This window comes from Dama dama, chromosome 17 (assembly GCF_033118175.1).
Source record: "Dama dama isolate Ldn47 chromosome 17, ASM3311817v1, whole genome shotgun sequence".
NCBI classification, from domain to species: domain Eukaryota; kingdom Metazoa; phylum Chordata; class Mammalia; order Artiodactyla; family Cervidae; genus Dama; species Dama dama.
The window spans coordinates 29,157,112-29,170,283 of record NC_083697.1 but is presented as its reverse complement, the minus strand read 5'-3'; the positions used below and the strand labels follow the sequence as shown (position 1 = coordinate 29,170,283).

The 13,172-nt window shown below is 40.3% G+C and overlaps 1 pseudogene; it reads left to right on the top strand.

Moving 5' to 3' along the window:
- The first annotated feature begins 3,169 nt into the window (after window positions 1-3,169).
- On the top strand, window positions 3,170-7,349 carry LOC133071589 (ubiquitin-like-conjugating enzyme ATG10; annotated as a pseudogene).
- The last annotated feature ends 5,823 nt before the right edge of the window (window positions 7,350-13,172 follow it).

Genomic DNA, 13,172 nt, shown 5'->3' with positions numbered 1-13,172 from the left:
GCCACTGCTGAGTTTTCCAAATTTGCTGGCATATTGAGTGCAGCACTTTCACAGCATCATCTTTTAGAACTTAAAAGAGCTCAGCTGGAATTCCATCACCTCCACTAGCTTTGTTTGTAGTGATGCTTCCTAAGGCCCACCTGACTTCGAACTCCAGGATGTCTGGCTCTAGGTGAATGATCACACCATCATGGTTATCTGGGTCATGAAGATCTTTTTTGTATAGTTCTTCTGTGTATTCTTGCCACTTCTTCTTAGTATCTTTTGCTTCTGTTAGGTCCCTACCATTTCTGTCCTTTATTGTGCCCATCTTTGCATGAAATATTCCCTTGGTATCTCTAATTTACTTGAAGAGATCTCTAGTCTTTCCCATTCTATTGTTTTCCTCTATTTCTTTCCATTGATCACTGAAGAAGTCTTTCTTATCTCTCCTTGCTATTCTTTGGAATTCTGCATTCAGATCTGTATATCTTTCCTTTTCTGCATGCCTTTAGCTTCTCTTCTTTTCTCAGCTTTTTTTAAGGCCTCCTCAGACAACCATGTTGCCTTTTTGCATTTCTCTTTCTTGGGGATGGTCTTGATCACTGCTTCCTGTACAATGTCACAAGCCTCAGTCCATAGTTCTTGGCTCCTTAACAGAACTTGTGTAATTTCTCTGATCTTCTCCAGCTCCAGCCTGAACACTAGACCTGGCCCTAAGGTGGTGGTGGTTGTTTTTTAGTCACTAAATCCAGTGCGACTCTCTGTGACCAATGGACTGTAGCCTACCAGGTTCCTCTGTGTATGGAATTCTTCAGGCAAGAATACTGGAGTAGGTTGCTATTTCCTTCTCAAGGGGATCTTCCCAACTTTGTAGAGTTTCTCTAATCCTTTCCAGCTCCAGCCCAAACCACAGCCTAAATGACAGCCCAGGCCCTAAGGAGCAACCTCTTATTCTATGAACAGGCTCTTTCTAGGGTCTGGGTCTCTGTGCCTGCTCTTACTTCTCCTTAGGATTGCCCCAACTCTTCCATCTCTGACCAGCCTCTACTTGTTTTCTCTCTACTAAACACTAGTTTCCAGGCTGCCTGCCTTGCCCCCTGCTCATCCCTCATGAGCAGAGCCTTTCTATTTACTTCCATAATGCCACGTGTTACTTCTACACCACATATTCCTTACTCTTTATTACCTGTGCATGTGGTTTCCCCCAGATGATCTGCATGATCTAAGAGTTTAAAAGTCAAGCTGCTCATCCCAAAGTATTAATAGTATCTCACACATATAAATGCTCAATAAATAACTGCTGAGCTTGTTTGGGGGAACCAGCAGAAGCTCAAGAAAAAAAAGAGAGAGAGTAAGGCTGCATGCCTGAGAAAGACAGAGAGAAGATAATTTGAATCGGAAGAAAATCTAGCAAGAAGTTAGTTATTCAGGATATGTATACATTTTGTTGTTGTTATTTCAAAAAGGTAAATGTTTTACACTTAAAAGTGTAAATAAATAAATATTTATAATAATATAATTAAAATTTTATTTATATAAATAAATAAACTGATGAACATTCAATGTCAGTAAGACAAGAGGGCATGTTCAAGCTCTGAAACTGGATCAATGGTCTTTGAATGCTCCCTAGGACATGGGAAAACTGTGTCCCCAGTCAAGATAGTCCTCTGTCCTGTAAAAAGAAACATAGAGTTGTTCCACAGTTTATGGTGAGCATTAGTAGAAGGTAATCCATGGAAAAAATTTAATTTACATATAGTTAGATGATTCATGGCATAGTGCATGCGTGAGTGCTCAGTTGTACCTGACTCTTTGTGATCCCGTGGTCTGTGGCCCACCAGGAACCTCTGCCCATGAAATTTTCCAGGCACGAATACTGGAACAGGTTGCCATTTCCTACTCCAGGGGATGTTCCTGACCCAAGAATTGACCCTGAGTTTGCTGAGTCTCCTGCACTAGCAGGTGCAGTCTTTACCATTGAGCCACCTGGGAAACCCTGCATGGTATAGTACATGGGAGCGTTTTTGATAGTAATGTTATTAGAGACAGCTAAAGTTGAAATTAAGCATATTTCTCTACAAGCAATGTTCATTAAGGTCACAAAATATAATGGCTACCATAAATATGTGGACCTGCTTTAAATTTTCCTTAAGGGTGTTTATTCAGCAGGTTTAGGCTTTTTAATTTCATAACAATAATCTCTTCTCTGGTTTCAATCAGCAACAACAAGCTACAGTGAGTCTTGTTTAAAGCAAAAACATACAAAATAGGGCAAAAGGGTAAGGGTAAACAGAAGAACTGGATCCTCCATGGGGAGAGAAACCCAAAGAAATCTAGATTTTGAAGTCTATGTCCATGTTCACAGAGCTTAGTGTCTTCAAACTCCTTTTTTAAGATTTAAAAAGACAAATTTTTTTATCATGTGATAAAAGTGGCAGTTTCTTAGCATAGAATTTAAGCTTAAATTTAGAAATGGGAAGAGGTGTGTAACAAAGACAGCAATTTAAAATGACAGCCTCAAGGAAGGTCAAAGTGGAATTCTCATGGCATATTCTGCCCAAGTTAGAACAACTACCACCTGACTTAAGAGCCCTTTTTTCTATCAGTATTCAAGGAAGGGAAATACACTTTCCAAGGACAAGTTTCCTGGCCAGTTTGTTTCAAAAGTTTCATGTTGGGATTTGCAGTTGAAGACAATTGAGGAGAGTTTTGCTTAAATTCACCTAGGCTTTTGTTATTGCTGTTGTTATAATAACTATTGCTGCTTTGTTTTAGGAAAAGCTGCCCCTAACCTGTCTTGACAAATTAAGTTCTATCAGCAAGTCTGGGAGACCCCTGTTGGTCCAGTAGCTAAGACTCCATGCTTCCAGGGTAAGGGCCCTGGGTTCAATCCCTGGCCAGGGAACTAGATCCCATATTCCCCAACTGAAGGACCCAGCATGCTGCCACTGAGACCAGGCATGCCAAGCAAATAAACAAATATTTTTAAAAAGAACCAAGAAAGTCTGTAATTATATCAAGAATACCATGAGAACCTAGTGGCTGTTGTATGAACAAATTATTACTTAACAGGTGCGGTTTTCCCATTACAACAATTATAAATGATAGGCCAAAGAACAGAAATAGAGACTATAAGCATTTAGAAGATTTGTCATCAACTGGGCGGGGTGGCAGGTTCTCATTTAGTATGGAAGAAGATGAGTTCTTTGGAGAAAAAACATTCCAGCATTATTGTGCAGAATTCATTAAACCTTCACAAAAGATAGGTGATGGTTGGGAGTAAAGAACTTCAAAGGATTGTTCTGATGGCTACATATGCAGAACACATTTTCAAGTTAAAAATGGAACTGCAACTTCACATCAAGGAACATCTGCCTATGTACAGACATTTCTTCCTGTGGAGGAGGTTTTAGATATTCCCCAGACGATTTTGATGTAACCGAGACCACCACAGCAGCCAAAGTGATTAAGTATGAATATCATGTCATATATTCCTGCAGCTACCAAGTGTCTGGGCTTCGCTTTAGGGCAAGCTTTGTAGATGGAAGACCTTTAGCTCTGAAGAACATCTGGGAAGGAGTTCATGAGTGCTATAAGATGTGGCTGCCGCAGGGACCATGGGACACTATTATCCAATAGGAGCATCTGATACTTGGACCAAATGCAATTTACAGATTCAATGTGATCCCTATCAAATTACCAATCACATTTTTCACAGAACTAGAACAAAATATTTCACAATTCATATGGGAACCCAAAAGACCCCACAGCCAAAGCAGTCTTGAGAAAGAAGAATGGAGCTGGAAGAATCAACCTTCCTGAATTCAGATTATACTGCAAAGCTACAGTCATCAAGTCAGTATGGTATTGGCACAAAAATAGAAATATAGACCAATGGTACAAGATAGAAAGCCCATAAATAAACCCATGCACCTATGGGTACCTTATCTTTGACAAAGGAGGCAAGAATATACAATGGAGCAAAGACAGCCTCTTCAATAAATGGTGCTGGGAAAACTGGACAGCTACATGTAAAAGAATGAAATTAGAACACTTCCTAATACCATACACAAAGATAAACTCAAAGTGGATTAAAGACCTAAATGTAAGACCAGAAACTATAAAACTCTTAGAGGAAAACATAGGCAGAACACTCAATGACATAAATCAAAGCAAAATCCTCTATGACCCACCTCCTAGAGTAACAGAAATAAAAACAAAAGTGAACAAGTGGGACCTGATTAAACTTAAGAGCTTTGCACAGCAAAGGAAACTATAGGCAAAGTGAAAAGACAACCCTCAGAATGGAGAAAACAATAGCAAATGAAACAACTGACAAAGGATTAATTTCCAAAATATACAAGCTGCTCATACAACTCAATATCAGAAAAACAAACAAACCAATCAAAAAGTGGGAAAAAGACTAAACAGCCATTTCTCCAAAGAAGACATACAGACGGTTAACAAACACATGAAAAGATGCCCACCATCGCTCATTATTAGAGAAATGCAAACCAAAACTACAAAATATCACCTCACACCTGTCAGAATGGCCATCATCAAAAAGTCTACAAACAATAAATGCTGCAGAAGGTGAGAAAAGGAAACACTCTTGCACTGTTGGTAGGAATCTAAATTGATACAACCACTGTGGAAGACGGTATGGTGATTCCTTAAAAAACTAGGAAAAACACCACCATATGACCCAGCAATCCCACTCCTAGGATATACCCTGAGGAAACCAAAATTCAAAAAGCACATGTATCCCATTGTTCACTGCAGCACTATTTTCAATAGCTAGAACATGGAAGCAACCTAGATGTCCATCAACAGATAAAAGGATAAAGATGTTGTGGTATATATACACAATGTAATATACATATTCAGCTCAGTTCAGTTCAGTCGCTCAGTCGTGTCTGACTCTTTACCACCCCATGTATTGCAGCACGCCAGGCCTCCCTGTCCATCACCAACTCCCAGAGTTTACTCAAACTTATGCCCATTGAGTCGGTGATGCCATCCAGCCATCTCATCCTCCGTCGTCCCCTCCTCCTCCTGCCCCCAATCCCTCCCAGCATCAGGGTCTTTTCCAAAGAGTCAACTCTTCGCATGAGGTGGCCAAAGTATTGGAGTTTCAGCTTCAGCATCAGTCCTTCCAATGAACACCCAGGACTGATCTCCTTTAGGGTGGACTGGTTGGATCTCCTTGCAGTCCAAGGGACTCTCAAGAGTCTTTTCCACACCACAGTTCAAAAGCATCAATTTTTCGGCACTCTATTACTCAGCCATAAAAAGGAACACCTTTGAGTCAGTTCTAATGAGGTGGATGAACCTAGAACCTATTATACAGAGTGAAGTAAGTCAGAAAGAGAAAGATAAACATCATATTCTAAAGCATATATACAGAATATAGAAAAAAGGTACTGAAGAATTTATTTACAGGGCAGCAGTGGAGAAATAGACATAGAGAATAGACTTGTGGACATGGCAGGGGAGAGGGTGAGATGTATGGGAAGAGTAACCTGGAAACTTACATTACCATATGTAAAATAGATAGCCAATGGGAATCTGCTGCATGGCTAAGAAACTCAAACAGGGGCTCTGTATCAACCTAGAGGGGTGGGGTGGGGAGGGAGACGGGAGGGAGGTTCAAAAGGGAAGGGGTATATACATACCTATGGCTGAGGTTTGACAGAAAACAACAAAATTCTGTAAAGCAATTATCCTTCGATAAAAAAAATAAATTAAAAAAAAAAAATTGCCATCATGGCTGGAGGCATTCAGCACACAGGGGAGCCAAACTATCCTGGCTCATTAGATCTGCAAGACCAAGGGTGTCTTATGCCCTGTGGAATCCCCATTCACTACTCTGTACCCAGCACAGTGTTCATGCTCAATGAACATTAATGGAATTGATCAAATGGGTTGTGTTGAGTTGGCTCTAAATCTGACTTTACAGCTTGCTAAAAGTTCTTGTCCAAGTTATTCAACTCCTCTGACCTTCGGTTTCTTTATGGGCAAAGTTAAAATAAGACCATCTATTCTATTTCATCTTAGTGAAAATTAAGGTGGCACATAAAGCAGTTAATGTCTGGTATCACAGGTATTCAATAATTGATGCTATTTTCATTTTGATTCTTCCAGTTATCGAGAATTGATCAGGGAACATTTTGGAGCTTGTTTTCAAGTCATCACAATAGGCAGATGAAATGTATTGACAGTTATAGACATGCAATTATAACCACCTCAATAATCTGAAGTGGATAATCCTGGAATAAAATAAGAAGTGCAATAGTCAGCCTCTGTTGTATTTGATGGCTGGAGGAGCTTTCTGAGGCTTGAATAGAAATGGACTCTAACCACAACCCTAAGTCCTCCTTAACACATTTACGGCAGTCATCTCACAGTTTTGATAGAGCTGCCTAATACCATTGATAAAGTCTGCTTTTTGTGGTAATACCTGTTAGGAAAAAGAAAAACTATAATTAAAAAAAACACCTCATGCATAATATTAATAGAATGAGATTATAAATCTTTTATGAACACAGGCCAATATTCTACTCCTAGCTCCATGACTAAATTATGGGGTCCTGTTAGACAGGTTAGGGCTTCCCAGGTGGTGCAAGAGTAAAGAACCCACCTGCCAACACAGGAGATGTAAGAGACACAGGTTCTATCACTGGGTTGGGAAGATCCCCTGGAGAAGGGCATGGCAACCCACTCCAGTATTCTTGCCTGGAAAATCCCATTGACAGAGGAGCCTGGCAGGTTATGGTCCGTCAGTTCAGTTCAGTCACTCAGTCATGTCCGACTCTTTGCGACCCCATGAATTGCAGCACGCCAGACCTCCCTGTCCATCACCAAATCCCAGAGTTTACTCAAACTCATGTCCATCGAGTCGGAGATGCCATCCAGTCATCTCATCCTCTGTCGTCCCCTTCTCCTCCTGCCCCCAAATCTCTCCCAGCATCAGGGTCTTTTCCAATTAGTCAACTCTTCGCAATAGGGTAGCAAAAAATCAGACATGATCAAAGTGACTTAGCATGCACACACACACACATTAGGCAAGTTAATCTTTCTAAACCTCAAGTTTCCCACCTTTAAATTGAGAGTAATTGTTTCCCCAGATTGTTGAGAGCAGTAGATGAAATAATGTATGTAATACATGTATGTAATAAAGTGTCTTTGTGCCTGTCAGATAGTAAGTGCTAAATATTCTCCATCATCATCGTCAAAATTGAGGAAATATGAGTAGCTTTTTGTTGGCAAGACATTTTGATGTTACTTGTTTTTAGCTGAATCCAGACTGTTTAAAAATACTCACATTCATTGATCATGTAGAAAAAGGAGACAAGAAGAAAGTGTGAGTGCCTAGAGCTAGGTTGATGCTACTTAGTTTTGTTTGGAAACTTAACCTTTATAATCCAAAAATGGAAGAGAGTTTACCAGATGTTCGCCTGTCTTAGAAGTCTTCTCCAGGGTTATCCAGAAATGTCCAAGGAGCAAGAATAAAGCTCACTCTTAGGCATACTAGTTACATGTACATGAGAGTTAATCCCAGCACATTGCTATGAATTATGCATTTTTTCATACTCAAAGTGTTTTTCCAGTATAAAATACTCACAAATCAAAATATTACCACCTCAAAACTGAAATGGTAAAACAAATGGAAAAGGAAACCACCAGCAACAATAAACTAACCCCTTCGTTCCCCACCATCTATTTCCACAGAATGAATCCCTGGCCCCCACAGCTCTTCTCTGCAAATTTCCAGGACCCACCCCACCACCCCCAAATCCTGCTTCTCCCAAGTCTGTTCAATCAGCCTTTCTTCCTCCCTCCATCCCTACCCACTCCTTTTCACTGTCAGCCTGCCTACCCGTATGAGTGAGGAATTACATGGTAACTATCTTTTGAGATTTATCTTGATATTCAAGAAGAAAAAAAAGGGGCGGGGTTGGGGGGAACCAGAAGCACAGAGAAAAGATACTGGTGGAAATGGCAGCCAAGTTGCTGACAATATCACTGAGATTCAAGACCTGATTGGACAAGAATGAAGGAGACTGAAGGTCCTTAGAGGAATGAACTTTTAGTTCTAGAAAGAATTTTGGTTTAATCAACTCTGGAGAAGGAAGGCCATATAGTATATATGGGGCAAAAGTTCATAGTAATATGTTATCATCTGAAAAGGGATATCACAGGGGAAATTCTTGGCAGTTCACTTTATGTTTGGCTGGAAAAGTTCAAAGCCATTTGTTGCTTTCATAGCTGTATTTTTCCAAAGTCATTTCCTATTGATTCAACACACTAGGAAACCATGGCCGGATTTGCCTTGCCAAATATGAGTTTCCACTTTGCTGACTGGACAGCATCCAAGAGCCACATTATATTGGAGACAATAAGCACCTTACCTTTGAAAGGAACCATTTGTGTAGGCCAGTAGGGAATGTCTCACAAATTTCTTATCAATTCTAGGGTTGAATTATCACCTTCCATCCTACTCTGCAATTTAGGCTGTTGGTTGCCCTGGCTTGGAGACAAGTTCTCTGCTCTGGGATGGGATGACCCAGTCCTGGTTACCTTGGGGGCCTTCCCAACAGATTCCCCTAAGGGATCCAGGATATTGGAGAACTAGTGTGTCAAAAACTATATACTTTATAGAAACAGACCCTGGATGAGAGAATAACACAGAAGCCACCGATGCAATATTCAGACATACCTTTTGTAGTTTAGGATGCTTAATAGCATGGTATGGCAGGAGATTAATATAATGGAGGAACTGAATATGACCTTTAAATGATTTCTGAGTTTCAGCATATTTATTTGTTACCTGAGGATAATAATGCTTGTCCTTTCACAGTGTTGTTGTGAAGAAAAAAGAAAAATGTGTACAAAATCACTATGCAAAATAGACAAATGGAGATTATTTTGTTAGCCTGGTAAAAAATTGCAGTTTGATTTTACCAACAGGAAATTTGTCCTTTAGAGACTGAGTATTAGAGAATAAACGGCTTGTTCAAATGCGTTTCCCCAGCTTGCTGCTTTTACAGGTAGGAAAAGGAATGGCATGACTGTTTTTATTTTACTTTTATAAAACCAGGTAGGTGGAGCTGAATGGACACTTAAATCTCCCATTGGGAAGTCCAGCAGAGCCCAATCAATCATTTGGAGGCTGTTAAATGACAAGGCCAGACTAATGACTCAACTTATTTGACAACTGGCAAATGACAGACTGGCCAAAACCAAGACTTTGAAACATCGGAGAGGATCCAAAATAAATCTTTGAGATAGCTCCAAATCCAATCCCATCCATTACCAACCACACCTGCCTGCAGCTAGGCTATCTGCCTTGTGCCAATGTTGTTGCCAGGAGTACTATGCTAGGAAAAGAAGAACAAATTACAGAGAAAACATTACTGGAATGATGCAGAATAGTTGATGTTTTCCAAGGCAAGTTGATCAGCAATTACAGAATCCAGCTCTAAAATAACCCTCACAATGCCACTTCACTTGTGTCTCTAGAAAAGCACTTGCATTTTCACATAGAGTTGAGAATGAAGTACCTAATTTCCATCCATGAAATTTACTAAGAACTACGTACAGAACATCACTTAGTGCCAGGGTTACAAGGATGACTTTGCATCCTAGTGATGGAGATAGACTCTTCTTTTTTGACCACAAGATAGCACCATTATGGGCAAGGTGCTATAGGAGCCAAAACTGTAGAGTCTTATTTCTCCCAGGATGTGAAAGGAAGGACAGGAGAGGCTTTGTAAAGAAAGTGCCATGAGCTGAGTCTTGAAAGATGAGCCGAAGTTAGCTAACAAACTAAGGGGAAATGAATTGTAGAGATATGGACCGTGCAAAGGCAGAAGAGAGCAGCTACACCTGAGAACTGAAGGTGGTGAGTGTAGTGTGCAAAGGCTAGTATAGCCCTATATTTTCAGTCATGCCTCCCAAGTTTCTCAGGAAGAAAAATTATTTTCTGGAATGCTGGGAGTGGTTGTGGTGGGAGTTGGGGTGAGGCAGTGAATGATTAATAAGAGTACGACAGACCTGAAGAATAATCAAACTAGGTTTTTCTGAAAGTGAAGTTTCTAAATACTAGTGTGTCTGTGATGACTGTTAGCAAGTGCAGGGCTGTTAGAAATGCCCCTGAGTTGGGGAAGACACGACAGGTTTTTTTTCCTGGGAATGAGATGCGTAATCCTTTGAAACTTGCATAAAATATTTCTCTTCTATGACATTCCTTGTATCTCGGCCTCTACCTGTGTCTGCTCCTGCATTTGGATTGGGCCTCCAATTGGATTTGTGTTCATCCTCTGGTTAACACCACCTAAATCACTGTTGAAAATGAAAGCAAGTGATCCATCCAATCATCAAGGCCATCCAAGTCAGGGGACTTCTAGGACTATGAATGATCTCTGTTTGTGTGATGGTAAGAACAATCTGTCCTTTTTATTAAAGTTGTCTATATTGACACAGCAGTGATATTAGACTTAGAAATATATCCTAGAAAAGTGGTAAGAATACAATATTAGAAATTTAAATACAGTTTAGTTGTATACGACTTTTGTTCCACCAAGATTGGGCAAAAATAGTGAAATGCATTATAAAGCAGAAATGAATTACTTCTCAGAGGCCTCTAGAGCTATCTGATCTAAATTTCAAAAACATAAAATTCTTAACACAGTAGCAAAATAACTTATTTCTTAATGATTTGTACCAGATTCTATGGACTCCACCATATGTGATATTTATTAAGACCACACTGAATAAAAAGATACAGATGAACCTAAAATAACTAGTTAAAAACTAGCATCAGCATAAATGAGGGATTTTTTAATTTTATTTCTCAGAAAAATAGGATAGTTTTAGTTTTTACATCAAAGGAACATAAAGGTATAATGAATTAAATTGCCTAAATCATTCTTCTGCACGTATACAAAACCTTTAAATTTTCCCCAAGGAAAATAAATTTGAAGTTCAAAAGGACAATCTTTGGAATTTGAAAGAAAATAAGGCTGCTTCCATGTTCAGAAAGAACTGAGCTAATTATTGTTCCTAAAGGTGACATCATCCAATCTTGATAAGCATATCTGACCACACTGTTTTACCAGCGAAACCTGACTGACAACTTGGAATGCTAAAATGATCATTGTAGATTAATGGAGAATTATATTCAAAAGAATTATAAAGCTGTATGTGGGCCCAGCAATGATCACCATGGGCTGGGCGAAGGGCCACAGACATACATTTGTCATCCCTAAGCTGGCCCTAAGCTAGGCTGTCCTGAGCTGACATTTCCCCTTGCCCATCTGTCTTTCAGTTAATTCATTCTTTGGTTTTCTTTCTGAATTTGTCTGCTCATCAAATGCTAAGTCAGCACTGTTCAATTTCAGGTAACTCCCTAAATGAAGCAAAATCTCTGGAGGATACAGAAGCTTAGGACATTTTAGAGCTCGATAGAGTGTAGGCCATTCTGTTGTTGTTATCGTTTAGTCTCTACGTTGTGTCCAAGCCTTCTGCAATCGCATAGACTGTAACCTGCTAGGCTCCTCTGTTCATGGGATTTCCCGCGCAAGACTGAAGTAGGTTGCCATTTCCTTCTCCAGGGGATTTTCTTGTCCCAGGGAGTGGCCATTAAAAGAAAATTTTGCCTTGTACCGAAGGTCAACCTTCCAACTCTGGAATATCATAGTAAGTATGTCACTCTGCTGTAACCTATTACAAGTAGGGTACAGACTGCAATGCACATGACAATAGCTTAGGTATGGAAATGATGTTAACAAGAACCTGAACTAAAAAAACAATTAAATAATTTGGAAGCAATTTGGTAAAGATAAAAGAAATTGATGGTTGCTAAATACCCTCAGCATTTTCAAGTGCTCTGTCTCATTGAGCCCTTGCATCAGACCTCTGAGTAATAATAACAATCATTGCTGAGAACTTACTATATACCATGTAGCTGTTTTAAGCCTTTTATTGTCATTAAGTCATTTAATTGTCACTTGGTTTTCACAACTCTATGCAATAGTTCTATTACTATCCCATTTTATAGCTGACAAAGCTGAGTCACAAAAAATCTAAATAATTTGCCCAGATTGTTCAACTAAGTGACAAAGCTGGGATATGAATGCAGGCAATCCTTTGAACTGTGGAGAAGACTGCTGAGAGTCCCTTGGACAGCAAGGAGATCAAATCAGTCAGTCTTGAGGAAAATCAACCACAAATATTCATTGGAAGGACCGATGCTGAAGCTGAAACTCCAGTATTTTGGTCATCCAATGCAAATAGCTGACTCATTGGAAAAGGCCCTGATGCTGAGAAAGATTGAGGGCAGAAGGAGAAGAGTGTGGCAGAGGATGAAATGGCAGGATGGCATCACCAATGCAATGGACATGAACTTGGGCAAACTTTGAGAGATGGTGACTGGCAGGGAGGCCTATCGTGATGCAGTCCATAGGGTCGCAAAGACTGGGCAACTCAACAGCAACAACAATCCAAGGCCGGAGCCCACACTCTTCAGCAGCCACAGAGTTTATTTTTGCAGTGAAGATACTGAGGCTTAGAACAGTGAAGGAACTTGGAGAGCTGATGAGAATGCTGAGAATTAAATCTCAGATCTGCCACACTCCAGCCTCCACATTCAATGGACCACTCCACATCACTAAGCACAGAAATACAGTTTTTTTGAGTATTTAAATTCAGTTCAGTTCAGTCACCCAGTCGTGTCCGACTCTTTGCGACCCCATGAACCGCAGCATTCCAGGCCTCCCTGTCCATCACCAACTCCCAGAGTTTACTCAAACCCATGTCCATTGAGTCGGTGATGCCATCCAGCCATCTCATCCTCTGTCGTCCCCTTCTCCTCCTGCCCTCAATCCCTCCCAACATCACGGTCTTTTCAAATGAGTCAGCTCTTGGCATCAGGTGGCCAAAGTATTGGAGTTTCAGCTTCAACATCAGCTCTTCAAATGAACACCCAGGACTGATCTCCTTTAGGATGGACTGGTTGGATCTCGTTGCAGTCCAGGGGACTCTCAAGAGTCTTCTCCAACACCACAGTTCAAAAGCATCAATTCTTCGGTGCTCAGCTCTCTTCACAGTCCAACTCTCACATCCATACATGACCACTGGAAAAACCATAGCCTTGGCTAGATGGACCTTTGTTGGCAAAGTAGTGTCTC